Consider the following 13,194-nt stretch of genomic DNA (forward strand, 5'->3'; position numbering starts at 1 on the left):
TGGCCTCCGCCTGGTTTCCGCGCGCCCGCGAAATTATTTCAGGCAAGTGCGGCGTCTACGTACACGTGTAACACGTTAAACTACAGCGCCGCGGCTGATTTGCGCGAGGCTGCACATGCAAAACAAGTTTCCCGAGCACGTGGCGTTGCTGTAATTCAGGAGAGAATGCTTCCGGGCGGCTGGCTTGATCGTGCTAACGAATCACTTGACTTGCAGCTTTAAAACACGCGTAACTGCGACCGTACTACACACGGACATGGGCGGCTCTGACGTCAGGTCGGAGGGGTATGCAGGGGGTGGGGATATCTGGACTCGTGTGCGTCAAGTTTGTAACACGTCTTCTTTAAATACCTCTCCTGAAGGAACGCGGGAATTGCACTTGCAGCGCGGCTTCGTTTCGGGCAATGTGTAAACCAGTGTTACGGTGTGAGTACGTAATTTCCCGGGTCTAATAATAATATTTGGGGTTTTACGTGCCAAAACCACTTTCTGATTATGAGGCACGCCGTAGTGGAGGACTCCGGAAATTTTGACCACCTGGGGTTCTTTAACGTGCACCTAAATCTAAGCACACGGGTGTTTTCGCATTTCGCCCCCATCGAAATGCGGCCGCCGTGGCCGGGATTCGATCCCGCGACCTCGTGCTCAGCAGCCCAACACCATAGCCACTGAGCAACCACGGCGGGTTTTCCCGGGTCTAACTGTACAGCTTCGGTAAACTTGTGGGCACTGTATAATGCGGCCGATAAAACTTCGCCGTTTGCATATTTCCACCATTTGTGACAGTGGAAAAGGCGTTGAACAAAGTTGTCGAGTCGAGCAGAATTTGCGTTAATTGTGCTTTGTCGAATGCATTAAAGGTCGTTCCTTAAGCGTCGATCCCTTGGTCAGCGGAAAGAGGCGACGCCACCGGGAAGTTTCCGAACCAGCAGCCCGTGACGTCACGAATTTTGACAGTGTATTTTCGGCCTTAACAAATTCTTGCAAGCGTTGTCTTCTAAGTGAAGCGAGTAATGAAATTACCGAGTTTTCAGAACTCGTCATTACGGTCTAAACTGGTAAATGTGCATCGAGATTCGTGACGTCACAGTGACGCACCTTCGGTTGCTGTGTTACAGCAGGGCACAACTTTGAGTGTCGGTTGAAGAATGCGCATGCGCTTACGCGTCACAAGCGTCGGCATTAGGGAGTTTTAGACTTTGCGTAACGCAAAATCTATGATTCCCTATTAACGTCTTTATTTTGCGCTGAATTCCACCGAGGTATTCCCACCCTTCCACATTGATAAACTTGATAAAAATTCTGGAGCCTCTCACCTCGTCGAACCCGATTAAAGCGGTCGAGTCGAATCGCATGGCGATCAAACCAGGCCATATTGAATCGTAAAAAAAAAGCTTTACGGCGATCTAGTACTGCGTTATTATGTCATAGCCAATATTTATCAGTTATTGACTATCATTTCTCTCATCTTTTTGAAACATGCCAGCAAGGTCGATTCGAAAAGTATTCAAAAATGTCGAATCGTATCACTGTAGTCGAGTCGAATCGCATCGATCGTACCGTGCCACTTTCGAGACGTAACAAAGTTCCACGTGCAATTCTAATCAAATAATGAAGATTATTTGTATAGTCTGGTGATTTTGTGTCAGGGAGGTTTAACGTGCGCCTGCACTTCTTTCTGTTTAATAAACACTGGATCCGAAGAACTATTGCGCGCGCGCGCGCGCACACACACACACACACACACACACGCACGCACGCACGCACGCCCACACACACGCACACACACACACACACACACACACACACACACACACACACACACACACACACACACACACACACACACACACACACACACACACACACACACACACACACACACACACGCGCGCGCGCGCACGCACGCACACAGGCACGCACGCATATATATATATATATATATATATATATATATATATATATATATATATATATATATATATATATTGCCCTCACACACACACACACGCACGCACGCACATATATATATATATATATATATATATATATATATATATGTGTGTGTGTGTGTGTGTGTGTGTGTGTGTGTGTGTGTGTGTGTGTGAAGGCAATAGTTCTTCGCATCCAGTGTTTGTTAAACTGAAGGGAGTGCAGGCGCACTTAAAAAAAACGAAACGTTTTATTGAGTGCTTCGGCCGGGGTCCGCCCTTCATCAAGAGAGCGAGTGCAAGCACGCAGTCGAAGTTTGTGGACTTGCAATCGCACTTGGGCATGTTTGGCAACGTCCAATTAACTGATTTTAAAACGTGCCCCTGCATTTTCGTTTACTATATATATATATATATATATATATATATATATATATATATATATATATATATATATATATATATATATATATATATATATATATATATATATATATATATAGAGAGAGAGAGAGAGAGAGAGAGAGAGAGAGAGAGCTTCGGCGTGGAAGCTTACCCGAGAGAAACGCATCTGGCACTCTCCTCAATAGCGGTTACAGTTTGAAGACCCTGCCCAGAGGCTATGCGCTTTTGAACGCGACGGACCGTCTAGCTGTTGTCGGTGTCCGAAGCGATGACGTGATCTCGTTGTTAGAAAGCCAGGCTGAAAACTTTCGCTTGCGTATAGCGTTCCAGCGCTTGCGTTCGAAAAGCCCGTTGTGCAGGTACATTCTTGCGGCCCGAGTGTATGAGGCAGCGTTACACACACGCACACACAAAAAAAATCCTCGTTCTCGTTGAACGTTCTCTTTGCCAGAGTGAATGCGCATTTGCTGCAGGTTTAGCGTTTCCCGGTATTGAATTCATGGGCAACACATTGTGTGGTATAGAAAGCTTCCTTTTCGAGGCGCCCGTAGTGTGACGCTATCTTTTACTTTTCTTTTACTTCGCGCGAGTCACTTAGAGAGACAGCGTCAACTCACCAAAAGCGTCGGAAAGCCTGCCATAAAAATAACGCAGAACACAGGTTGGTGCACAGTGGTGGGTACCAGCGGGCAAAGAGGAGCAGTCATAAGGAAACGAACAAGAAAGAAAGCTCACGTGGAAAGTTCGATAGAGTCGCCGACGCGACGTTATTCGGTGTCGTAGACAGTCCGCGAAGAGCGCACACAAGTACTCCGCTCTTGCTTTTGTGTTTTGTTCGACTGCCACAATCGATCTAAAAAACAAAAACAAAGCAAGCTGGGAACAAAATGCGTGTACAGCGTAACCCAACATCGATGCAATTCATCAGTGCGACTAACGTATAAGGGAGACGATGCGAGATTTTTATCGCAATCAGCGCACCACTCTATGTGGCAGAGAAGGGAAGCGCCTGATTCGAAAAATTTTTGTCTCTCTCCACACACGTGACTCAGAGATGTTGGATCGGATCAAAAACGGTATGCCTGGCTTTCAGATCTCCTCTAATTCTTTGTCACTCGCAGTCCGCAGGTGGCGCTAAAAGAGCCATATACCGCCGCTTTCAGCAATAGCAAATGGAACGCTTGAGCAACCGCGAAGAACACACTCCTAAGCAATGCGCAGCTGCGTGGGAAGAAGGGCGCACGCGCAGGGTCTGGTAATGGCATGCCCGGCTTTGGTGCGTCATGCTAAGGCGCACATCCTGCTAAACCGCGTAACGCATAGCGTCACGCTAAGCACAAAGAGGTGTGGAAGCATACAGAACCGCGTAAACGCGGTCAGCTGCTGTTTGCTAAAGGCCTAACTACGCACATAACGCTTTGTACTATTCTAAAAAAAAAAAAAACGTGGTATGCTAAACCGTAGAGAACTGCAGTTTCGTATTGCGTTATGCTAGAGACGTACCGGCGCAGGAGCAGGCAGGTCCGCTTTGCTAAACCAGCCGCGTTTCAAGTCGTACTTCGCTTATCCTAAAAATTTCCGTTATTATTATAGTAGCCTGTGGCAGATAGCATAATTCTGATTCTTTAGTTGGATTATCCGAAGAGGCGGACGTTGCCAGCACGAGCAGTCGAGGCACATATTCAACTAATTAACAAAAATTCGCAAATTTACCTCCTAATTAATTACTTAATGGCACACATTCCAGATTACGAATCGTAGCCGGCGAGCTTGGAAGACGTGTTCACTTGAATGGAATTTCCAGGATATCCTCTCACAGCGGCCTCCAAGTAATCCCAACTTTGTGCCTGCGAATTTTCGCATTTCACTCTGTGATAGTGAGGGTGTCCTCTTTTTTTTTGGTTCCAGCAAATCTTCAAAATTAGAAAAATATAAATCACGGTAACGCCATGTTTACCATGCGAGTGTACGGATTGGCAGGCTCTAGATACAGAGCCATTTCCGCAATTACCTACGTAATTAGCGAACTAACGCTAATTAACTTTCTAATGATCAAGAATGCGTGGCTACAGAAAATGAGTACTTTGGGGCTCGTGCGCGACACTACCTATCCCAGCGATCAAATATCGAACAGCGAAGTTCATGTGGGAGCTACGCGAACAACTGGTTCCCCTTGGCGGGCTCCTTAAAACCCAAATTGGCTGGAAAAAAGAGTGTCTGTGTCGTCGATGTCGCCGCCCCCTCCCTCCCCCCTTTCGCCACGTCACCGAGGTCACCGCCGGGGTGGCCCGGCGAGCAGATTGCGTTATCTCCTTGCTCTCCGCGGCGTTGTCCTAGCTCAAAAATAACGTACAGCGCGAAGGACAAGGACAGCGACAGACGACATACACAGCGCTGTGTATGTCGTCTGTCGCGGTCCTTGCCCTTCGCGCTGTACGTTATTTTTGATCATGAATCACCAACTAGCCCAAGCAACCACCCTAGTTGTCCTAGCGCTTCAATGCCGGCGGGCCGCCAAACTTACGTCGTTTGTTTGGGCGCCATACCCCGCTCTTTGGGCTTTTAGATACTGCAGGCGCGGCGCCATATTTCTCTGTAGCGTCGACCAAATGGTATTCCATTCTTTTCCTTTTTTTTTTCCTTCACTCGGTGTGTTGTGCCCCCATCTGTCTTAGCTCGCGCGTTTTTATTTACAGAACTCGCACGCCCGCGTTTGAGAGAGCTTTCCCGGAGAAAGTGAATTTTGACCGAACGTCGTTCTGATCCAAAAGCCTGAACCGATATTTCGTAGGGGAAATGGACGCGTGGCGCCCAACAAAATGACGAAGTAAATTTGGTGGCCCGCCGGCACATTGAAGCGCTAGGCGAACGCCGCAGACAGCAAGGAGATAACGCAAGCTGCTCGCTTGGCCGGACCGGCGGTGACCTCGGAGACGTCAAGAAAGGCGGGGGGGGGGGGGGGGGGCGGTGACATCGACGACAAAGACACTCTTTTTCCAGCGAGTTTCGGTTTCAAGGAGCCCGCCAAGAGGAACTAATTGTTCGCGTAGCTCCCACATGAATTCCCCATTTCGAAATTTGATCTTTGGGATAGGTAGTGTCGAGGACGGGCCCCAAACTACTCATTTGCTGTAGCCACCTATCGTCGATTATCAGAAAGTTACTTACCGTAACATCGCTAATTACGCACTAAGTGCGGCAGTTGTTCTGTATCTAGAGGCGGCCAATTCGTGCACTCGAATGGTAAACATAACGTCACTGTGAATTTTATTTCTCTAATTAAAAAAAATTTGCTGCACCTAAACAAAAAGAAAAATCTCAGTGCCCTTCCACTCTGTGAAGAAGCTGTGTATGTGGGCTGCTTAATGGCGAACTGCGCATCGCGGCATTGCACTATCTCCGGGATCGGCCCACGTATGGGGAGTTTTTTTGTTTACGACACGAAATTTTTTTTGAATGGTAGAGGTATACAGCTTCGCTGTAAAAGGGCTGTGAAGCAGAGAACTTTCAGTGCGTTGGTGGCGCCAGCCGTGACCTTTCTCTGCTTGTTTCATTATTTTCCTCCCCTTTCTCTTTGCCGCACTGCAGAGCAGCCAACCCTTGCTTAACCTCCCTGCTCTTCATTTATCCTACCCCCCTCTCTCTCTCTCTCTCTCGTTCTCCCAATTTCCCAATTTCAATCACATCGCGTAATTCTCTGCCGTCCTCGAATGCCTCTTCACTACTCTTGACACCAATTTGGCAATTCTAATGGACCACCGATTGCCCGCCTTACGCGCTACGTGGCCTGCCTAACTCCATTTCCGCCTATATCATAGTGCCAACTAGAGCGTCGCAACGTTCGCTCTCTAAGAAATACACGCCGTTGTCGACGTCACGCCTAACAGTCATTTTTTTTTCTTTTTCGTTCCATCGCTCGTTGCCCCGAAGCGGAGCTTTTGCACTCGGGCATCGGCTTTCCCAACCTCGCGTGCGGCGTGTATGACCGGTTTTCACGCCTCGGGAGCGCCCGCTGACGCCGTCGACCTGGCGTGCTCCTCCAGGCAAGGAGCACGAACTCCGAGAGAGAGAGAGAGAGAGAGAGAGAGAGAGAGAGAGAAGCACTTGTTGCGCGGCCGCCTGGCTTCCGGACTGCGGTTGAGTGACGTTGGAGGCTCGGCGTTCGAGCCCTCCTTTCTTGTCGACGCCGGCGGCGGAATTCGGTGCCGCTGGCTTTTTCTTCTATTTTTGAGCTCCTTGAAAGTGGCCGGTACGGAGTAGGGGAGAGAGAGGAACCCCGTAATTTCTGGCTCGTAAGTCGTGCTCATGGGCGTACACCCAGTATCGTTTCCGGTAGCAGGAATTGCCCGCGTTACGTCACGCGCTGCCTCTTGTTGTCCTATCCGCGGCTCGCAGAATCGGGCTAGAGGCTAAGAGGATAGAGATAACGCACGCGTGCGCCCACATTGCCATACTCGCAGCTTCTACAGCGCTGCTCGATATAAGAGGATCGAGATACCGCGGACGTTCGTCGTATTGTTCTCCGATTCACAGCCTCGACAGCATAGCTAGAGATAAGATGAACGGGATAAGAAAGCACTTACGCCGCGTTGTTTTTTTCAGGGCTTCCACAACTTCTAAAGGTGATAGGATCGAGGTAACGTAGATCATGTTGTTGTCCTTGCAGCTTCCACAGCGCGGCTGTTGATAAGAGAATCGAGATAGCGTCAACGTACAGCTGAGAGAAAAAGTCTGGGAACCTGAGGTGGCGGTAAATTCATTTTTGTTTTTCTTCGTAGCCTGGGCATAAAGACTGAAATCAAGTGGCACTGCCCACGGGCGCCTGTTCGACCGGCGTCATGCATTTAGATCATTTCGCATTGCGCGGCTGTGCTAGAAGAAATTAAAATGTTTTGCTGATGCCGTAGTCTCCAGACTTTTGCTCTCGACTGTACGTCATATTGTCATATTCACAGATTCCACTGTGCTTTTCGATGGAGGCGAGATGCGAAAACGCCCGTGTGCTTAGATTTAGGTGCACGTTAAAGAACCCAAGGCGGTCCAAATTATTCCAGAGTGCCCCACTACGGCGTGCCTCTTAAGCAGATCGTGGTTTTGGCACGAAAACCCCATGTATATATATATATATATATATATATATATATATATATATATATATATATATATATATATATATATATATATATATATATATATATATACGGAGAGCGCGAAAGAGACGCAACAACGACAGAACGAAGCGAGGAAGAGACAACGCGCTCAAGAGACGCCAGAAGAACGCGCCGCACGACTCGAGAAGCGTCGTAAAAGCCTAGTCGTTACTTGAACAGTGTGTCTTGTCGTGTCTGCACAATAGAGCTAAACCAAACGCTTAAGCACACGCTGTAACACCACAAGCGCAGGCATGCAGCTTTTGCTTTCGCAGTTCAACTAGGGTTAACCAGAGCTAAACCACAGGCAATTTTTTTCCTCGCATTTCTTGCTGTGCGGCGCACTTCCGCTGACGGTGTCGCGCGCGAGCTGTTGCGTTTGTCTCGTTTCGGGCAGCGAACGATTTAACGCGCTGTGCACGAGAACACCCGACTAGCGGTGTAAGTCAGTGCTGCAGGAACACTGAGGCAGACGCAAGCTCATCACAGAGCGTGATCGCGCGCTAGAGCACGTTAGAAATTGACATGGTTCCGTTCTCCGCGCGCACGACTTCACGAAGTGGGAAAAAATAGACCGAACTTGTAGGTAGTACATCTCTCTTGCTACGCTACGTAGTAAAACAAAGGCCCACAGACGTTCGGTTTGTTGGCTTCATTATTATGCGAAGCATATTAACGTAGGTTTCGGGCCTTCGCGCGACGCCCGGCGGTGGCCACCATTGACCCTGAAGTGGGGTCACGTGACATGACGTCACGTGATGACGTCACACAGGCTGCAGATGGGGCCTCATATCGCGCCGTCGGTCGCCTCCCGGCGGCGGCCACCATTGACCTTCAAGTGACCTTCAAGTAGGTCACGTGACATGACGTCACGTGATGACGTCACACTAGCTGCAGATGGGGCCTCATATCGCGCCATCGGTTGCCTCCCGGCGGTGGCCACCATTGACCCTGAAGTGAGATCACATGATGTGACGTCACGTGATGACGTCACACCGGCTGCAGATGGGGCCTCATATCGCGCCGTCGGACGTCGCCCGGCGGAGGCCTCCACGCTTCGGTTCGCGCCGTCGCGCGCGACGCGGCGGCGGCGCCACCATCGCTGCATCACGTGATATGTGACGTCACGCCAGGGATGAAGCGGCGCGCGCTCGCCGTCGCGTCAGTCTCTGTGCCCGCAACCGCGCCAGAGTCTTTGCGCCGGGCGTGTATGCGGTCAAGATGCCTCCAAACGCTAAGGATACGCTAAGGTTAAGCCCAGTGGATGCTTCGCATCCACTGGGCTTAACCTTGATAAGCCTCCAATTTTTTTCTCAGCTTTAATTCGTCTCGTTTCAGCAAAACCATGTGATGAAAAATTATTTGGGAACCACCCGTTACGCCGCCTCTCACGGTCCCTTTGCATACTTCGCAATGTTAAACTCTCATCAGTTGAAGTGGGGTCACTTCGAGAAGGACCTATATTCACGCCCAAAATATTGATAGTTGTTTCTTCTTTCAGTGTTCGTTGTTCCAGCGCGTCCAACTTGTAGCCTCCTGCATAGCTCATTTCGGTAGGTAAAGCGCTCAGGTATCGGCTTCGGGTTTGATTCGCGAACGGGACAGACGTCTTCAAGATTTGGGTTTTTTGGAAAACCTGCTCGCATCTTGCATGTCAAAATTACCGCTTAATGTTTTATTCTTTTCGGTAATTGTCTTCAACCTCTCAAACTTTCATGTTGAATTACTCATAAGTGGTACAGCGCGAAACGAGATGGAAGGGCGAGAAAGGTACGATGACAAGCGCTTGCTGCCAAATCAAATTTATTGCCTGAAACGTAGGTTTATATAACTCGTCTTTCCGTCTTGTATCACCCTGCGCCACTTATGACTACGGAAATCCAACTAGCCCGATCCAGCACCATTCCAAGTTGAATTACTGATTGATTTATTGATTTATTTATTGATTTATTGATTGATTTATTGATTGATTGATTGATTGATTGATTGATTGATTGATTGATCGAGTGAGTGAGTGAGGCGGTAATTCGCTGCATTCAGGCGGGTGGCAACTGTCCCGTTCATTAGATAAAGTCCGCGGTAGGCCAGATAGCTCTATCCGAAGAGGTATCCTCCCATACGTTAGTCCTGCGACGTACACGTTCGCTCCGTAACCCTCGAATTCCCTAATCTCATCAGTCTATCTAATTCTCTGCCGTCCCCGGCTGACTGCCACCTTGGATCGCTCCCGTCACGAACACGGAGCTTATCTTCGAGCGTGCATCGACTATCATTCGATATTGATGCTAAGCAACCTGGGTTCAGTAACCGGAAGGCAGACCCCTCTTAATTAGGCCGAGTGCAGGCGCATAAAGAAGAAAAAAAATAAGCAGGTCTCTAATGGTGACTGATCCAGGCGCGAATCCACCGAGGGCCAGTGATGCTTAGGTAGCTAAGACAATGGGTCAAGGGGGGGAGGGATATGCGGAAATTCTGCAATGTGCGATTCCCCGCTTGCTGTTTGCCTTGCTTGCAGTATAATTGTAGCCGTCCGCCGTAATCGTGGTTATAATCATAATCGCCAGGAATTACCGTCATAATTATAATCGCCAGGAATATGTATATTTGACGAGAACAGAATCAAACACCCACTGTGACGACGACGACAACAACGACATGAGCAGAAAACGCTTCTGAAGCTATGTGTTGAAGCAAACCAACAGAAGATGTCGCTAGCAGCGCTACTACTGCTGTCCGCGTCTCCGGCGTTGCGCAATATGGAATGCTGAAAACATGGTGGCCAGGACACTTCTCCGGCTTCCGCGATCGCTTGCGGTGCCTGCGAAATACGAAAGCGTGGCCTTCGAGACTGGCTTCTGTTACTGCGAGGGAGCCGTCACCTCGGCGTGAGATTCGGACACCGCCTGTTCCGGAAACGGCAATGCGGTGCGCCCGGACCCGCAAGCGTGGCTGCCTCCGTTGCGCGAGAAAATGCGGTATTGCCGGGCCAAGGGGAAGAGGGGGGGGAAGGGAGAGGGAAGAGAAAAGCACACAAAGTGGCCTGGAGAGCGCGTGATTCCATAGCTCGGCTCGTCGGCGGCTGCGCCACGCTTCGGCACCGACATATCATTCTGCCCGCCCCCTCGACCTCCGCGCGTCCACCCAAACGCCGCTCCATTCACGCGATGCAATGAAGCCTTGGCGTGCACGCCATTTCTTTCGTTTTCTCTCTCTCCCTCTCTCTCTCTCGCTTTCCTGCCAGCAAAAGCACACAAGAGGAGTCCCTTTTTTTGGGAGCGGTCTCGCTTTATCTCCTTTCGGCTGCTCCCTTTTTTTTTTTTTTTTTTGTCATCATCTCCTGCACTCTTGACAGCCGCTCTTGTGGTGATAAGAAAGACGCTGGAAGTTCCCGCTATAGTTCAGTAGCCACACTTCGCGCAATGGGGGTTCCTCGTTTATTTTGGGTTGGAGAGATCGGGGTGGACATGAATAGTATGCCGGGTGCGTAAGGTTGGTGAGGAAAGGTTAATGAGTGACGCAGAAGAACTGAGGTTAGGCTAAGCACGCAGTATGCTGCGTAAGAGTGAGTGAGTGATGGCTGTTTTAGGTTTAGGGGGAGCGACACGCTTTGAATGTAGGCGTAAGCGAAGGACAGGGTTATGTTTGAGAAGGACGCCTTAGAGCGAGCGACCGACCGACCAACTGAAGGCTATCTCTGCTTTATGGGAGCGACTAGATCTTATTCTAGAAGTGTGCGAAGAACGGGATAGTCTTTTATGAACCATCGATTGAATTAGTAAATAAATGGGTGAACGTAATACAGCACAGTGTAGGCTTCAAACTAAATAATGCCATGTGAGTGAACGAGGCCTGTTTCATATCGGGGGCCCGACTTGTGGCAACTTGTGGCAACCAAACGACAAGATCATTATTTTTTTCAAGTTAAACCTCACGAATGGGCTATTTTGTGAGTGGGTGATTGACAAGGCCGGTTGTGTCGCCTTTTTTTTTTTTTTTGGTATGATTGACGCGTTAATTCTAGGCGTAAAAGTAATCAGGCAAGATGATGAGGCAATGAGCATTGGCTTGTTTATTAAACGTCTTTACGCCAGCCGAGCAGCGCTCGCCGTTGTTCGGCGTGGATGCTGGGCCTGACAGGTCGGAAAACAGGCATTATGCCGTTTCGAGATGGCCAATGGCCGTTATCGGGCAATTTTCGAAAGTGGTCGTAAATGAATGGGCCTTCGACGTTCTTGTACTTGGAGTGAATTAAGCTGAGTGGGGAGTGGGGGGGGGGGGGGCTTAGTTCGGGCCGGATCTTTATCTAGGAGTCGAGCTTATACGGAACCATTTCTTTGTGTTAGCTTGTCACTGAAGCAGTTTATTGATGAACCACTGACTTACAGTATACTTTGACTTTGCTCGCTGTAACTACTCAGTGCCGGCTTTATTGCGCACTGAATGATTAACTGTCTCCTTTTACGAGCTTTGAGTCCTTTGGTTACTGAGTTAAAAAAGAAAGAAAGCCACCAGGGGCTAAGCACATCTTTGCGTTTCTTGCTGTTAGGCTTGAACCCGTGTTCTGAAATGTTCCTCTATTCGCCCAATTACCTCGACTCTATGATAGCGACGATAATTAGTATTATTGTTGTTAAAATGACATTCCATTTCAATCGTGGTTGATGAATATAGTCACTTGGCATGTCTGAGCGACTTACGTGCTTGCGTATCGTATTCTATCTCTGTCTGTCTATATTTGCCTTATCTATTTAAAGTTACCTAAGCTTGCACATATACATATATATATATATATATATATATATATATATATATATATGAGAGAGAGAGAGAGAGAGCGACTCTACTTGACAGTAAATTCACCTATTCTTGTAACGATCCGTTTAAAGTTACCTGTGCTTGTAACGATCTGGTTAATGTTGCCTATGGTTGTAACGATCCCCACCTCCAACCTTTTCCTGTTTCTTTTTTTTTTTGCTCAAGTGCTCTCAGCGTCTTATAGCGACTGAAAGTTGAGCAAGTTGACAAAAATTCATGCTGCTGAAATACAGGAGTGCAAACACAAGACGCTAAAAGTGGACGAAACGAAAAATAACGCCGACGTTTGCTCGTACGCTCAGAACCCGCACACACAGCTAATCAATTTACAGAAACGCGTTGGTCTATACACGGTATCGTTTCGGGGAACCCCGAACAGTACTGGATGGCCAAGTACCGGCAAAACGCTGCGCATAAGACAGAGCACCACAGTTCGTGGGATATGCAGGATTTTTTTTATATTTATCGCCATTAATTAATTTATTTATCTTTTTCATCACCTTGCGTGCAACATAGACAAATATAGTAGCCGAGATGTTCTCCTATCTGCAGTGACACCGCAGCAACTATTCTATAACAGAACAAAACAGAGTCATATATTTACGGGATAAAGCAGAGATATCCAGAGGTGTCATTCTGTAAGCATCCACCTAGTGGACATGTCCATTTCGTCAACTGCTGAAGTTCCTGCTGAATTGGTTGGGCTGGGATACGAGTCAGGAGGAGACAGGCTCCCCCAGCCCATTAGCACTCCAGCAGCAGACCAAATGGACACGTCCACGAGGCGGACACTTACGGAACAGTTCCGCTGAATGCTTAATTGCAACAGACCTTTAGCAAAATCTAATTGGGCCTCGCAGACTAGGTGGCTATTTACGGCCGCTCAAATCCAA

General features: G+C 48.5%; 1 protein-coding gene across 3 annotated transcripts in view; it reads left to right on the top strand.

Annotated features, from left to right (window-relative positions):
• The window catches only part of dimm (basic helix-loop-helix family member dimmed), a 564,311-nt gene that overhangs the window by 455,918 nt on the left and 95,199 nt on the right, over positions 1–13,194 (top strand). The gene's annotated exons all lie outside the window — the stretch shown is intronic.

This window comes from Dermacentor variabilis, chromosome 8 (assembly GCF_050947875.1).
Source record: "Dermacentor variabilis isolate Ectoservices chromosome 8, ASM5094787v1, whole genome shotgun sequence".
NCBI classification, from domain to species: Eukaryota; Metazoa; Arthropoda; class Arachnida; order Ixodida; family Ixodidae; genus Dermacentor; species Dermacentor variabilis.